Below are 15,000 nucleotides of genomic sequence, written 5' to 3' on the forward strand. Positions count from 1 at the left end.
TTTAAATATCTTTTGGTGTATGACATCATTAATTGATGAGATAATTGGTTTTCTACCTGTTTTTTTACCTATTTAAGCAGTGCTATTCACTTGATCTTTGTCTGATGAAGCAACTATTGTTGCGAAAGCGCTCACCTCTGTCTTTTACTTTTTGTTTTCATTAAACATTATTGTGTGTTACCTTGGTGCATTGTGTTTATATTTTTACTTATTTTTTGCACCTTGGTTTTACCCGCAGCCGTTTCTTTTTTGTTTCCATTTGAAATGCTGACCAATGTCACCTGAGAGCTGGTTGTGGGAATTCACCTTGATAATATACACTCCACAGATCACTTCCTGCCTCTAGGAGGACAAAATAAGTGAAGCTCAAGATACATTTATAGGAACCCAGCGAATTGTCAAGATCTGCCATAAGTTAAGTATAAAATATAAGTCTGTCCAGTTTTATCAAGGAAATGATGTACTAAACTAAAAGGGCAGTTGAGATTTATCATGTGTACGACTACACAGTTTCATTCAAATTCAAATAATGATCAAATTCACTGAAGCTAAAAGCATGGCTTTTAGTGAAGAAACATTAAATATATATCAGCTCTCATTCATATCATGAAGGTCAGGGTAGTATCTTAGGAATTGTCTTCTAGTTGCCAGTTTTATTTCTCATTACAGATTATTAAACTGCATACATGAGGAGTTAACCAAAAGTAAAATTTATCTGCACTTCAAAACATTTAGGCCTGGAAAGTATACTTTTGTAAGATCATTTGCATCTAAATAATATACATTTTTAAATTATTCACTTAAGTGAACATAAAGCCAAATAGGCAAGAGGTAAGCATTTTGAAACGTGACAAGAGATACTTTTCAGATATTTGTAAACTGGTGAACCTGACAAGTATAGAGATATATACCACCCTCCAAAAATTAGGTCACATGAGTATCTGATGTTTCAGCAGAAAGGAAATTGACAATGATCTCAGGTGTCACATTTATTTCAATACAGCATATCTAAGGGCATTACCTACAGGAACGAATCCCAATCTTTTCTTTTATTATGGTGTAGAAAACCGTCCTGTCCCCCCTTTATGGGGGCAGTGTTGTATCTCCAGTGCGTATGCTTAAATATGTTCACTATGCAGTCACTGTCACATGGAAAGAGGGCAACATTCAAAATACACTTAAAAATGTATGCTGGCATTTCCCTGAGATGGCATGAGCTTAAAATAGGAATGATACACAGACTATCAGGCATTCAAAAACATTACATTTGAGATAAATGAGCAGGAGATACTTACTGTAAATGCTGGGAAACTAGATTTCTGTCTTTAATTTTGCAGGTGTATCAGGCATTAGAAAAACATTAAATCTGACATAAGTGAACAGGAGATATTTACTGTAAATGTTTGGATTTGTTTTTGCACATCATATCCACATCTCTGATGTCCACTGAGTTACATGATCACTTGTCTTGGGGATGGGAGCTGGCATAATAACAAGTGTCAGCTGACTGGGAGGATGTACACACTCAAGGGTTGTCAGCATACAATGAAGTGCTGTAATTTAACTGTGACAGCAGGGGCTGTTGGTGTGTTTTCTAGGAAGTGGCAGCATAGTACCTGTAGATAGGCTGAGGACTACAGGTATTATAATTTCCATTTTTATTATATGTAATATATAGGACTATGTAACTGTTATCAGTACCCTCTCTGTTATGTGAAGAACTTAAAGATGGGAAAAAGGGCTCTGAAGACTACAATCAGTGTGTCACTATGACCTTATAGATGTTTTTGTGATGATTCATCTGTCACATAGTATCCTGTGTTGCTGTTGGTGGTGAAGGTCTGTTTTTACCCTGTGTCTGTAGGACTGTGATAGTAATCGTCCATGCAGTGTGCATGCCTCTGTGATCTGACCTTTGTCATTACATACTTTTCCTAACTATTATCAATCATTTTTCTATGGCACACATTGGCTGTGGCATGGCTAGGTTACATACTATTTCTATGGCACACGGCTGTGGCCAGGCTAGGTTACATACTGTTTCTATGGCACATGTTGGCTGTGGCATGGCTAGGTTAGATACTATTTCTATGGCACACGTTGACTGTGACATGGATAGGTTACATACTATTCCTAACCTTTACCAAACATTTTTCTATGGCACTCGTTGGCTGTGGCATGGCTAGGTTACATACTGTTCCTAACCTTTACCAATCATTTTAATATGGCACACATTGGCTGTGGCATGGCTAGGTTACATACTTTTTCTATGGCACACATTGGCTGAGGTTGAAATGAACACATTTTCATTCAGTGTTGCAGGGACTGATTTTGGAATGATTTATCATAAAACCTATATTACCTTTATGGACCTTTTACTAACACTGTCCAAATATGTTGCCATGTGCCTGAGTTGGGGGTGTGGGGTCTACTGACTTGCATGTGTAGAAAACACTATATGATTCATACTATGACATATCAGTAACATGCTTGCAAATAGTATGTATTATCCCTCAATCTACTATTGTTCTACACACATACTAAGGCCAGGGGTCATACACCAGTGATCTAAGGTCATGGAACATGCATACTTGGTTTTCATTGACTTGGCAAAGGTGGAAGAGATAGGGTGACATTAAAGGTGGATGAGATAGGGTGGCATTAAAGGTGGATGGGCTAGAGGCATTAAAGATGGATGTGATAGGGTGGCATTAAAGGTGGATGAGTTAGGGTAACATTAACAGTGGATGAGTTAGGGTAACATTAAAGGTGGATGTGATAGGGTGGCATTAAATGTGGATGAGCTAGAGGCATTAAAGGTGGATGTGATAGGGTGACATTAAAGGTGGATGAGTTTTTTCTATTTTATTTTTATTATTTATTGACATTTGTTAACCGGGTTGGTCCAGCTGGGCTTGTGGCCCATTTTCACTGGAGACCTGAGGAGAAAAGCTCCAAAAAAAACACAAACTGTTTACAGAGAACAAACATTTGAGTAAAAAATATGGACAAAATCAGTTATACAAGAACGTTAGAGAGACAAAGCAGAAATGCAAACACATGATATATACATATCAATATTTTTAGAGACTAAAAAATATATTTACATATTTACAAATAAAGTTAAGTCCAACAGTATTGATTGCAAAGTGTAATAAGCGTCCACAACAGTGGAGAACTTAGCTGTATGTGGAGGGACTGAGAAGGTATATAGTAGGTTTGTGGGGAGCTTAAGTAGGGGCTTAACAAGGACATATTTTGGAGTTGAGAAGAAGTTTGAGTTTTTCTTTAATGTAGGATGGGTGAATGATGGAACAAATGGCTCTTAGGAGTTTATTCCAGGCTTGGGCGATGGAGTGTTTATATAGGTGTTTGCCAGCTATTTTTTTGGGTTGGTAGATTTGTAGTAGTTGCTGATTAGAGGTATGGAGAGTCCATGGAGGAGTGTAGAGAGATGAAGGAAGAAAGAGCAGGGCAGGATAACGGTTTGTATAAAGGAAAAGTACAAAATAAGCAATTTAATGATCACCCCAAAAGGTTTTAACTTTACCTCCCTTTTCTTTCCCCTCCACTCCTTCGTATCCTCCTATCGTTTTGACTTCCAACTCTAACACTATTTTTTCACAGCTGCTTCAAACACTATTTAACCTTATCACTACCATCCTTCTCTTACATAACTCTTTTATATCCTGCCTTATTTTACATTCAACCTACTATCTATCTAATACTTACTTTTTATCTGTCTAGCTCTGACTATCCCCTATCTCAACTTCCATATACTTATTCTCCATTTATCCCTTCTTTATACATTGTTGCTGATCTACTTGTTCTTAACTAATTATTTTTAACAAGTTACTCTAGTTCTTCAACTCTTCACTACTATGTCACCAACTGTAAAAGCCTTTCTCATCTATGCCCTTCTCTTTACTACTGCTATAGCCTCTCTTTCTTTATCTTTGCTCCCCAGGACTCCATTGAAAACGGGTTCCTTGGGCCCAATGGACTATCTTGGTTAAACAACTGCAAATAAATAAATAAATAAATAAATAAATAAATAAATCTTACTATATCACCTCTTTGCAAATTAACACTTTATATGAACAAAACCTTCATCTAAAACAAACTCTACCTTCCTCTTTCTTCAGCTCCCTTAATCATAGTAACATTACCTGTTCTTCCAACTATCTACTGCCAAAATACCACAGGGTATCTCACATAACCTTCTATTTTAACAAAAGAATTCTTAATATTTGCCTCAAACTTCTTAAATTACTATCTTTTTCCCATCACCAACTCCTCTCACATGGTGACATTCATCCTAATCCCGGTCCCTCTGCCCTATGCGATTATAACCAAAATATTAATTCTTCTCCTCTTCTTGCATCAGGTACTAGAGCAGCCAATTCCCTTCTGATAGCTCACGTTAACATTAGAAGTATTAATAACAAAATTCACCATCGTCATGCTCTCCTACACTTGCATTCATTTGATATATTATGTATAACAGAAACATGGCTAAAACCCTCTACTCAAGACCAGGAAATCACCCCTCCTGGCTATAACATACTTAGAAATGACCGAATAAAGAAGAAAGGTGGCGGTATAGCCATTATCTATAAATCTAACCTAGAAATTACCCATTTTAAGGAACTTCCATTAACAGGCCCCAAAACTGAAATTTTATCAATCAAGCTACAGATTAACAACAATAAAGCAATCTATCTAATTTGTATGTACCTTCTGCCTGGTAATAATACCCAGACTCTAGAAGACCTACTCAGTTCTCTTTCTAACCAACTACCCCAAGAAACCATAATACTTGGTGATTTCAACATTGATTGGAAAACCTGTGCAGCCCAGCAACCTACTAACCATATTAATCTCCATGGTTACTCACAATTAATAACAACTACAACTAGAATCCAAAAACCAAATAAGAAAGAAACAATTCTGGACTGGATTCTAATTAATAACCCCCCCAGCAACTATACTCCAGGGACACTTCCTGACAGTATTAGTGATCACATACTTACATATGTTATCAGACAAAAATTGAATATTCCTAATATGCATAAACTAAGAAGATGCCGCTCAAAAAGATTTTTCAACCCTGATAACTTCCTTGCTGAATACAGGCATGTGACTGGTCACCTTTATTACACCTCGAACTTAATGAAGCAGTGACCTATTTTAACACTAAGTTTCTGCAAATCCTTGATTATCATGCTCCATTCCACTCTACCAGGATAAGAGCCAGAACTGCCCCTTGGCTAACAAAGCAAACAAAAGAAAAAATGATCCTTAGAAATAAAATCTGGGCTAAATGGAGAGCTACCAAATCACCATCTGATCATCTCCTCTATAAACAGTTAAGAAATACTACCAAGAAAGATAATCTTAAGAGACAAAAAGGAATTTTATCTTCATCTTCAAAAAACTACTCAAAATACCCCTCAAAAGTTTTGGTCAGGTGTTAATAAACTTCTTAAACCAGGATCTTCTCCTACTCCTATCCCTTTAGGATTTAACCTTAACAGCTCTACTCAGATCCCAGATGCCTTTAATAACTACTTTACAGAAGCCATTCTAACCCTAGCCAACTCATTACCGACACCTACTGCATCATCACATAATATCTCTCCAGCCTCTACTAATGCCTTTCAAATCCAACCTGTCTCATCATCTATTATATATAAGCTTCTCTTAAAACTAAAACCTTGCACCCCATCTGCTGACAAACTCCCATCCGAATTCTTACAAATTTCTGCAAAAGCTATTTATCACCCAATATCTATTCTGATAAATAGGACCATCTCTGAAAGGAAAATCCCTACAATTTGGAAAATTTCTCACATAATTCCCCTTCATAAAGGTGGCCCTTCCTCTGAACTATCCAACTATCGTCCTATTGCCTTACTGTCCCCATTAGCGAAGATAATGGAAAGGTGCATACACAAACAATTTCTTAACTACCTTCTTCAAAACAACCTTCTAGCTGACTGTCAACATGGTTTCAGGCCTCACCACAGCACTACAACTGCCCTTCTTTCCTTTGCTGACTCCATCAATAATAATCGAAATAATAATCGTTTCTCTTCTGCACTATTCATAGACCTATCAAAAGCTTTTGATATGGTTAACCATAACATACTTCTCGAAAAACTTAACCTCTCTAAGCTCACATTCTTTACAGTGGTTTAGAAGCTATCTCGAAAACAGGCAACAAGCAGTGCTTTGGGAGAACAACCTATCATCCTTACTCCCAGTAAATGTTGGTGTTCCACAAGGATCTATCCTTGGACCCCTTCTTTTCTCAGTATTTATTAATGACCTTTATTTGAATGTCTGCATCAATATGCAGATGACTCGACATTGATCTGCTCTGCTACAAATGTTCCCTCTCTCCAGTCCATCACCCAAACAACCTTCCATAACGTTGAAAAATGGTTTATGCAGCACTGCCTCCTTCTTAACCCCAAAAAACAAAGCTTCTTCTCTTTACTCCTACTAATAAATCTCCTACACCTTTCTTTACTATCTCCTCAAATAATTCTACCTGTATTAACCCGACAATACCACTCGACTATTAGGTGTAACCATTGACAACCATCTTAACTTTGATGACCAAATTAACACTACTATTAAAGCTGTTAATAAAAAAATTGGGACACTCTACAGAATTAAACCCTTCCTTAACCCAGCAGCTAGAAAAACCATTGCACAGACCCACCTGGTTTCCACCCTTTTTTATGCTTCAGCTATATATACCACACTATCTAAAAATAACATCAACAAACTCTCTACCAGCTATAACAGTATTGCTAGATTCATTAATGCTCCCTTAGAACTCACCACTGTCACAACCTCAAACAACTAAATTGGCTAGAACTAAATAACCACCTACTCTACCAACAATTACTTATCATTCATAAGACTCTTCATTTCCTGATAATACTCCGAGCCAGGCTAAACTTATTTCTCCATATAAGAACCTAGCCACACATCGTACTGACAATAAGTTCCTAGTATCCATAACTAAATCATACAATAAAGCTGGGGATGCATTATTTTTCAAATTCCATAGGTAAACACTGGAATCTACTCCTCAAGAAATAGCTACTCTAGAGTCCACCTCTCTGTTCAAAGACATGTCAAAGGACATCTTACATATCAATGGCTATGTGCTTGTACCAATCCCGCCTGAAAGTAGGTCTCAATTTTTCTTCCTGTCCCCTTACTGAGCTCCTACCTGACACCTTCTAGCGTTGAGAGTTGAATCTTAAGGTATGCCTTCAATTATTTTAACTTTAGTATTTAGTTTTTATTGTTTTTGTAGAACTTGACTTACAAGTATTTAAATGTTATTGCTATTCTCTCTTGTAACTTGCATAATTCTATGAAGAAAATTTTTTTTTTATTGTTAAAAATCACTGTGATTTTATCTGTACTGGAGCTTTTCTCCCCGGGCCTCTGCTGTAAATGGATATATGTCCAGTTAGACTAGCCCGGTCAACAAATGTAAAATAAAATAAATAAATAATTTTATAGAGAACTGGGAAACAAGTTAAAAGAAAAGTACAGTTGTGTACACTTACCATAAATGTAGATGTTTGAGTGTATTCACTGTTGTAGTCATTACATTTGGGTAATCTGCTGGCAGGTTGCCCTCAGTCAGCCTGATTAACAAAGTCATGGGTCCTGCGTCAGTTGCTGTCCTTTCTTCCATGACGTCAGGTCGTCAGGGGTATAAAACATGCAGCCGATGCCATTACATCAGTTAAGGTAACATTAAAGGTGGAAGATTTAGGGTAACATTAAAGGTGGATGTGATAGGGTGGCATTATAGGTGGATGAGCTAGAGGCATTAAAGGTGGATATGATAGGGTGGCATTAAAGGTGGATGAGTTAGGGTGACATTAAAGGTGGATGGGTTAAGGTGACATTAAAGGTGGATGAGTTAGGGTGGCATTAAAGGCGGGTGAGTTAGGGTGGCATTAAAGTTGGATGAGTTAGGGTGACATTAAAGGTGTATGAGTTAGGGTAGCATTAAAGGTGGATGAGATAGGGTGGCATTCAGGTTCAGCAGTAAGCCATGCAGTTCTTTAACAATTACAGGGACTGATATGGTACTGGGAACATAAGTGTATCCATTCACACTTGTGGTGGAGGGAGTATGTGTGCTGTTGTAGACCCTTGACACACACAAAACACTTTTCACATTTTTGATATTCTCCATATATCCTTGTATTTTGTGTTTTGTGTTAACTTCTTTTCAGGTTAATGATATTGCCTGTTCCATGTCAAAAATCCACATACAGTGTCATTCTGATTACCACTAAATGACAGACACTTGTATATTCGGTATGTGCCTCTTCCAGAGCGAGTTCCAATATTGTCCTTAGTAACAATGAACTTTGTTATATGTTACTGGAATGTGAGTGAGAGAGGTATAACACACTGACAGGTTATACACACACACACACACACACACACACAAATATATATATATATATATATATATATGTATTATTATTATTATTTTTACATTTAAACATCCCTGAGAAAAACAGGAAGAGGAGGGAGAAGACCTCCAAGGCAGTCAATTATATTTTTTGCAGGCCCTGCATTGTCAGTGAATGCTTTTAACCATTAGAAAATACATGCCTTTTTAATATCTGTCAAGCAGGACATTGCTGAGCAGTTGAATGCAGTCAGTGTTCATACTCTCATGCAAAGCCACCTGCAGTGTAAGGTCACTGACATAATTGCTCATACAAAGCAACAAGGCAGTCCACCCAACACAGTCACAAAGGGCACTGGGTAAGAGGCTGCTAGCGAATTGCCATTAACTGACACAGACGAGCTCCAGGTATCTGCCTGGAGTTCATGACAGGGATCTCATTTACAGTGCAGGTCTTAACCTTGCTGCATAACTTTACAGAAAACCATAAGGTGTCAGTTGGCAGTCAGGTTGGTTATCAGCTAACATCTATAAGATGCAGGACAGACTGTGCAACTCAGACCCAACATCTAATGAGCTGCGTAATTTTTATTACACATACACTGAGATTATAGCATCATGATCAGTCTGTATAAGATATAAGGCTGATGGAGTTTGCATGCCACTTTGTTTGTTGTACCATTGCTGAGATATACTGTAGGTGCTTGAGAAGGGTGCATTACTACAGTTGGATGGGTTTATATGTTTTCACAGGTGATTTAGTGTCAGGGTCATGCACTGGGAATACTGACATACCTGACGTTGGGAAACTGTTTGAGCCCAATGCTGATGACTGACATAGCCGTGTACAGTTTGGAGCCATTTTGCAGTGTTAGATGCATATAATGTGACAGGCATATCATCTCCCTCTTCTTCAGACACTGGTGTTGTAAGTGCAAAATTCCTTCTAGCATAGCTCTCAGCCTCTCAGCTTTTAAAATTATAGAAGGAGGCATCAAAAAATCATAGCCCTTTACATATACAGAAATTCCACTCCTAGGTGTGGGCACACACACGGATGTGTTAATTTTCCCTTTTGCTAAGTACAACTTATAAAAATAGAACCCGTGTGGTACTAATGGCTGTGTACCTACATATCTGTACCAGAAAAATTTATTCTTACCTGAATATAAAAAGATACACATGGCTGTTTTCTTGGCTTGTTATGCATGCCAGTTATGACTAGAGTATAGTTGGCAGAATTAGTATTCATTTTGTATATTTTTATTTGTCCAAGATGTGATTGTAAAACTTACCAATCACATATTTATATTGCAGTTAAATACATAAAAATAGAGAAGGCACCTCAGTTTGGACCGAACCAGAGCCTCAACAATTTCTAATGAAACCACATACATCCTATAATTTTTTTGCCCGTCTGTGTGATTTTTAATATGATTCCTCCCTTCACCAGAAAAAAATGATTTTGATCATTTAATTTCCATATAAGGCGCAGATCCAGTTATAGCAACATTCCAAAAATTGTTTTGCCAGCCAACCAAAATATTGTTGATAAACTGTTCCTTTTCTGTACAAAACACATTGCATTTTCCCACAGCCCTATGTTCCTTCTACTCATCATAACATTGTAAAAGCTTTGCAATGTATAATTACACACACACACACACACACACACACACACACACACACACACACACACACACACACACACACACACACACACACACACACACACACACACACACACACACATCAGTGCAGCTGAACTTAATAAAGCAGTGACATTCTTGAACTTCAAAAGCACATGCAGTTTTGATATATAATATACAAATAACCAAAGTGCTTACAATAATCCAGAAGAAAACTAAAAACAAATCAATAAATTACATACAAAACCTTACTTCTACATTCTAGGTGTAAAATCATCCAAATGTGACAAAAGTGAAATACCCACTTCCATGCTATAGTTGACTTATCTGAAAAAAAAATCATAGCACTAAATGATGAAATTTGAATTTATTGAAACAAGCATGTCAGAAGTCCTTAAACAAAACCTCAAGCAGACTGGTAGAGTAGAATCCAGTATGCGTATACTGTTGAAGTGACTCTTACTGGAGAAAATTTCAGTACAGTTTATTTACAGTGCAAAATAAGTAAAGTTCACATTCAGTCAAAAATGAAAACAAACAACACTTTTGTTTAAGTTCCACTGTAGGGGTTTTCAGTCCAGTTTTAACCTCTTTAAAGGTATTGATTGTGAGTTTTAGATTTTTTTTATAAACTCAGTTTAATGTTTAATATGGATCCTTCAATAACAATAAAAGCTCATCACCATGAGTTAAATAACAATGCTTATTTTTGTAACACTGACATTCATACTCTGAGGTCAAGTAGTCTTTCAATTTACCTTGGAATTTTAGAAGGGTAGTTTAATTCCTAATCTTGGGGGTGGGGTAGCTTGATCTACTATGCCAGAGCAGCCTTTGAGAATGTCTTTGTGCCAACTTCCAGTTTAAATTAAGGCCTTCCAAATGGTAAGACATCTTTCTCTTAGGTCCTGAGATAGTAGTCACAATGTTTAGGAACTATCTTTTAGCGGGTGGGAGAGAATACTCCCTGTTATGTAGCATAAACATTAGCGCTCCTAAACTGGGGATAACTCTGCCAAAAACTGGAATCTAGCTGAAGTAGCAGGCAGCTATCAAACCTTTTGTATCCAATGAGAATACATTTGCAGATCCTGAGTAGGGCCTGCTGCATGAGTTTCATGTAGCGAGGGGAGGTAAAGGCGCAATAAGAGGTGGACTGTCCTCAATTTAAAGAACCACAATATTGATCCTGATAGCCTTTTTGCAAGCGGATTTGAAAGCAGAGCTTGTCGGCATGGTGATTAGGTTTTGTATTTTACCAAAGAGAATACCTTGCAACTTTTTGCTCAAAAACTCTCAAAGCCAAACATAATTGGGGGGGGGGGGGCAAAGGCACCAAGTCAGGGACTTTTAAAAAATGTTACTCTAATTCACTAGTATATTTTGTACTTGCTTGCATTTTTGAATAAGAAGACCATAACTCTAATGTCTGTTATTGCTCTTATCCACAATGATTTACCAGAATATTAAACATGCTATAAGGAATAGGGAACAGGTATTAGGTAAAATCAGGAATATTCTGCAAAATCAGAGATGCAGAAAGATATGTAGAAGACTTTTTATTTGTCAACATGTGCTTTTTACCATCAATGCCTGTTTGACTTAAAAGCAATCCCCCTTTCTTCATAGGTGAATATGTATGACTTTCCTCCCAGACCTGCTCCACTCTTGCTTGGAATGGGTAACAACCCTAGAGATGTAAGAATGTCTATGAAAGCTGACCAGAAAGAACTCAGATTAATGACAGGTGCAGCCTTATCCTGATTGTAACACCAGCACTCTACCTAATAATCTTACTTCTCCCCACAAGATTGTGGTGACCCACTGAACTCATAGTCCCTTTTTAGGGGCAACCCAGGAGCAATTCCAAGTTCAGTGATTTTTCTCAAGGTCACACCAAGGCAAATGATGACTGAGGGATTCAAACACTGTACCACAGAAACTATAGCTTGAAGTCTTAAATCTCTGTACTCACTGCCAGACTGTTACTGGCTACACTACAGCCCACTTCTTGAATGTAGCATACTATAACGGAATTGTTTTCTCCTGCTATACGCCACCTAGCTTCTTCCTTGTGTGCTGTGACTTGGGATGTTACTGTCCCCAACTGACACTTGACCCTAGGTGATGTTGATCATGTTCAGAGGTTTATTCTCATTTGTTATGGAGCCAGAGCCAAGTTGCTCAAATTGTGCTCACTTTCTGATTTCAGACTGTATTACTAATATAAGGCTTCTTATTTCACCAGTTATAATTAAATCCCATGCAAATGCTTTATAGTAATAAAAATATACTGTAAAAATCTTTCCTTGTCAGCAGATTATTGGATTCCTCTTGAATTTGTGTTTATACAGCTACTTTGGTTTGCTTTTCTTAATAGCTTTATTGATTAAGTAACAAATTTCTCCTATCGCCAAGGTTGCTTAAGTATATGAAAGTATTTGCTTGACGTGTCCAACTGGATCATACTGCAGTGACTTGATGTTTTTAATGTATGTAGTAATATTGCTAGCAGCAACTGCAGCTGGTGTCTTTAAATGTGTCAGATTAACTGGTTGCTTTATTACAAAGCATTAAAATTTAAAACATTGCAAAGTAGTGAAGTTTCTACCAAATATTGTTTGCTTTCTCAAGGAAGTTCGACAATTCTAGAAAAAGCAGTGGTAAGACACTGTCATACAAGTCCATAAGTTACTACTTCAGAATTTTCTTTACAGTTTCCAACAGCATAGTTTTTAATATTTATACCCTTTTGCACGTTTATGTTTGATGCTTCAAAAAATGAGAGGTGAAGTGTATTGTATTCCAGAATAGGTTACATTCTAGTGAGTTTCACATTCATAATAATGTCTTTTTTATGAGCTGTAGATGATAATCACTCCTTGTTTCTTTTAAAACATGGTGTCACAGTTTTAATGTGGTGGGGTATGGCGTTTAAATGCATGTGTGGGTTAGAAATGTTTGTTAGGGTAGACATTTAGGAGTTTTTTAATAAAAAGCTATTTTAGAGCATTAAAATAGTACAGCTGCTCCCAGGCCCATTCTTTTTCTTAGCTCATTTCAAACAATAATAAAGAAAGTCAAGATGTCAGTGGGAAATAATGTCCATGTCCTACTGAAAGTAGAAAATTATAATATCAAGTAAAAAGCAACTTTTTGAATATCTTTTTTAATAAGAGTGCTGCGTGGTTAGTTAAATGTTTCAATAAAATGTGCTTGATAAAAACAAATGAAATCCATAGTCAAAAATGTCTGACATGATACACTGTAATTTTAGTTTTAAAAGATGCCTTTTTTAATGTCAGGATTATTTTTTTTTTTTCAAATACAGGATAAATTCATATAAAGAGTTTTAGGACGTATCATCATGTGGTGAAGATGACAACCAAATTGATATTTTCCCATCAAGATGTGCTGATGTTCTTGAGATATGAAAATTTTTATTTCACTTTGGTTCAAGAGAGGCTTTTTGGTATAACTGAAAGCAAAACTTGTGCAGATATAGGGAAGACAATATATCTTACAGCAAAAAAGGTTTTAATGGTAGAAAACACTTAAAAAACTCTTGCCAGTGCTAGAGTAACAAATCACCTGGAAACGTCTGATGCACTTTAAACATATTGCGGAGAATGGAAGACCTGCTGGGTGTCGTGAATCATAAGTACAAAGGGACATGATTATCTTGTTTATACATCAGGATATTACATGGCTATTCTGCAACATCTTCTGGTGTTTGCAGAGGTCACTGAATCCATGCAAAAATCTTTGCAGCAATACCTGTCAACCTTTTTTTCCGCTAAATGTGCAAAATAAGCATATGGCAAGTGAGCAGTATTAAACTACAGAATGGAAGTCCAAAACACATGCATCAATTCCTTTCACATTTTTAGACTTTAAAGAAAACAACAAATGGAAGCAAGTATGACAATTTCTTTAATGCTTGTCGATTTAAAAACGTCATGAACTAACACAAACTTATGCTTCTTAGTTTCATTGAGGAAGATACAAATTATGTCTTCCCATAGGACAGAGGATTTTTGATGGACAAAAAGAATGATATACTGTAAAGAAAATGGATGGCATTTCAGACTTAGACTTGAATCTTTAAAATAAAATGTGTAGTGGTATAGTATCACCTTACCTTTTCATTGGCAAATCTGAGACAGTCTGAATGTCTGTTGAATAATGAGGCACTGATCTTTACGAAAACAATATGGTTAACAGGATTCATTGTTTTTCACAGATACATTCACAAAGAACATCTTCAGAATTCTGAAAAAAAGTAAAGAAAATGGAATTAAACTGCAGCACAAGAAAGAAATGCAAGCAATGTACCATGATATTTCCACGTGAATTATAAACGTTTGCATAAGTGTATTTCATATGCATCATCACTCAACCAGTCTGTATCTACAAGCAAACAACAGTATGAATTAATGGCCTGACTTACACATTCATTAGAAATAATCATAAATCATGTGAAGGATTTATTTTTTTGATTGTCTTACTATTTTAAATAACCACCTGGAACTATATATTTTTATATTAAGTTACTAAGGAAAGAAATAGGAAAGCCATGTACATTCTGACACATCCCACACATACATTGAAATCAGTCTGTATAAATACTGCTTTGAATTATAATCTCTTAGATGTGACAGTTGTTCTGTAGAGAGATATCCCTTAAATGGAAACAGTGGGTAATAAAATTGGGCCATTTTCTGATTAGCATGAAATCTATCTGCCCTAAGAGAACATAATATGTCTAACAATTGTTGCATAAACACTGTCCTAAAATAAATGTGTTTTTACTTTTTTGAGAAATAATGTGTTAATGCTGTGTATAACAAAGGTATATAACAAACTTTGCTGTTAAGTCATTCCCTGGTA

At 36.5% G+C, this 15,000-nt stretch overlaps 1 protein-coding gene across 10 annotated transcripts in view; it reads left to right on the forward strand.

Annotated features, from left to right (window-relative positions):
- LOC122791844 overlaps window positions 1-15,000 on the forward strand; it is a 2,266,858-nt gene that overhangs the window by 2,206,947 nt on the left and 44,911 nt on the right. For 9 of the 10 annotated variants that reach the window (XM_044059812.1, XM_044059813.1, XM_044059804.1 and 6 more), the window contains one exon: window positions 13,442-14,934. The exons of the other annotated variant lie outside the window; for it this stretch is intronic. The gene's annotated coding sequence lies outside the window, so the exon portion shown is untranslated. Of the gene's footprint in view, window positions 1-13,441; window positions 14,935-15,000 lie in introns of those variants that run through there. 10 annotated transcript variants of the gene reach the window in all.

Source organism: Protopterus annectens, chromosome 17.part0, assembly GCF_019279795.1.
Source record: "Protopterus annectens isolate FY-2018-M chromosome 17.part0, PAN1.0, whole genome shotgun sequence".
Taxonomy (NCBI): domain Eukaryota; kingdom Metazoa; phylum Chordata; order Ceratodontiformes; family Protopteridae; genus Protopterus; species Protopterus annectens.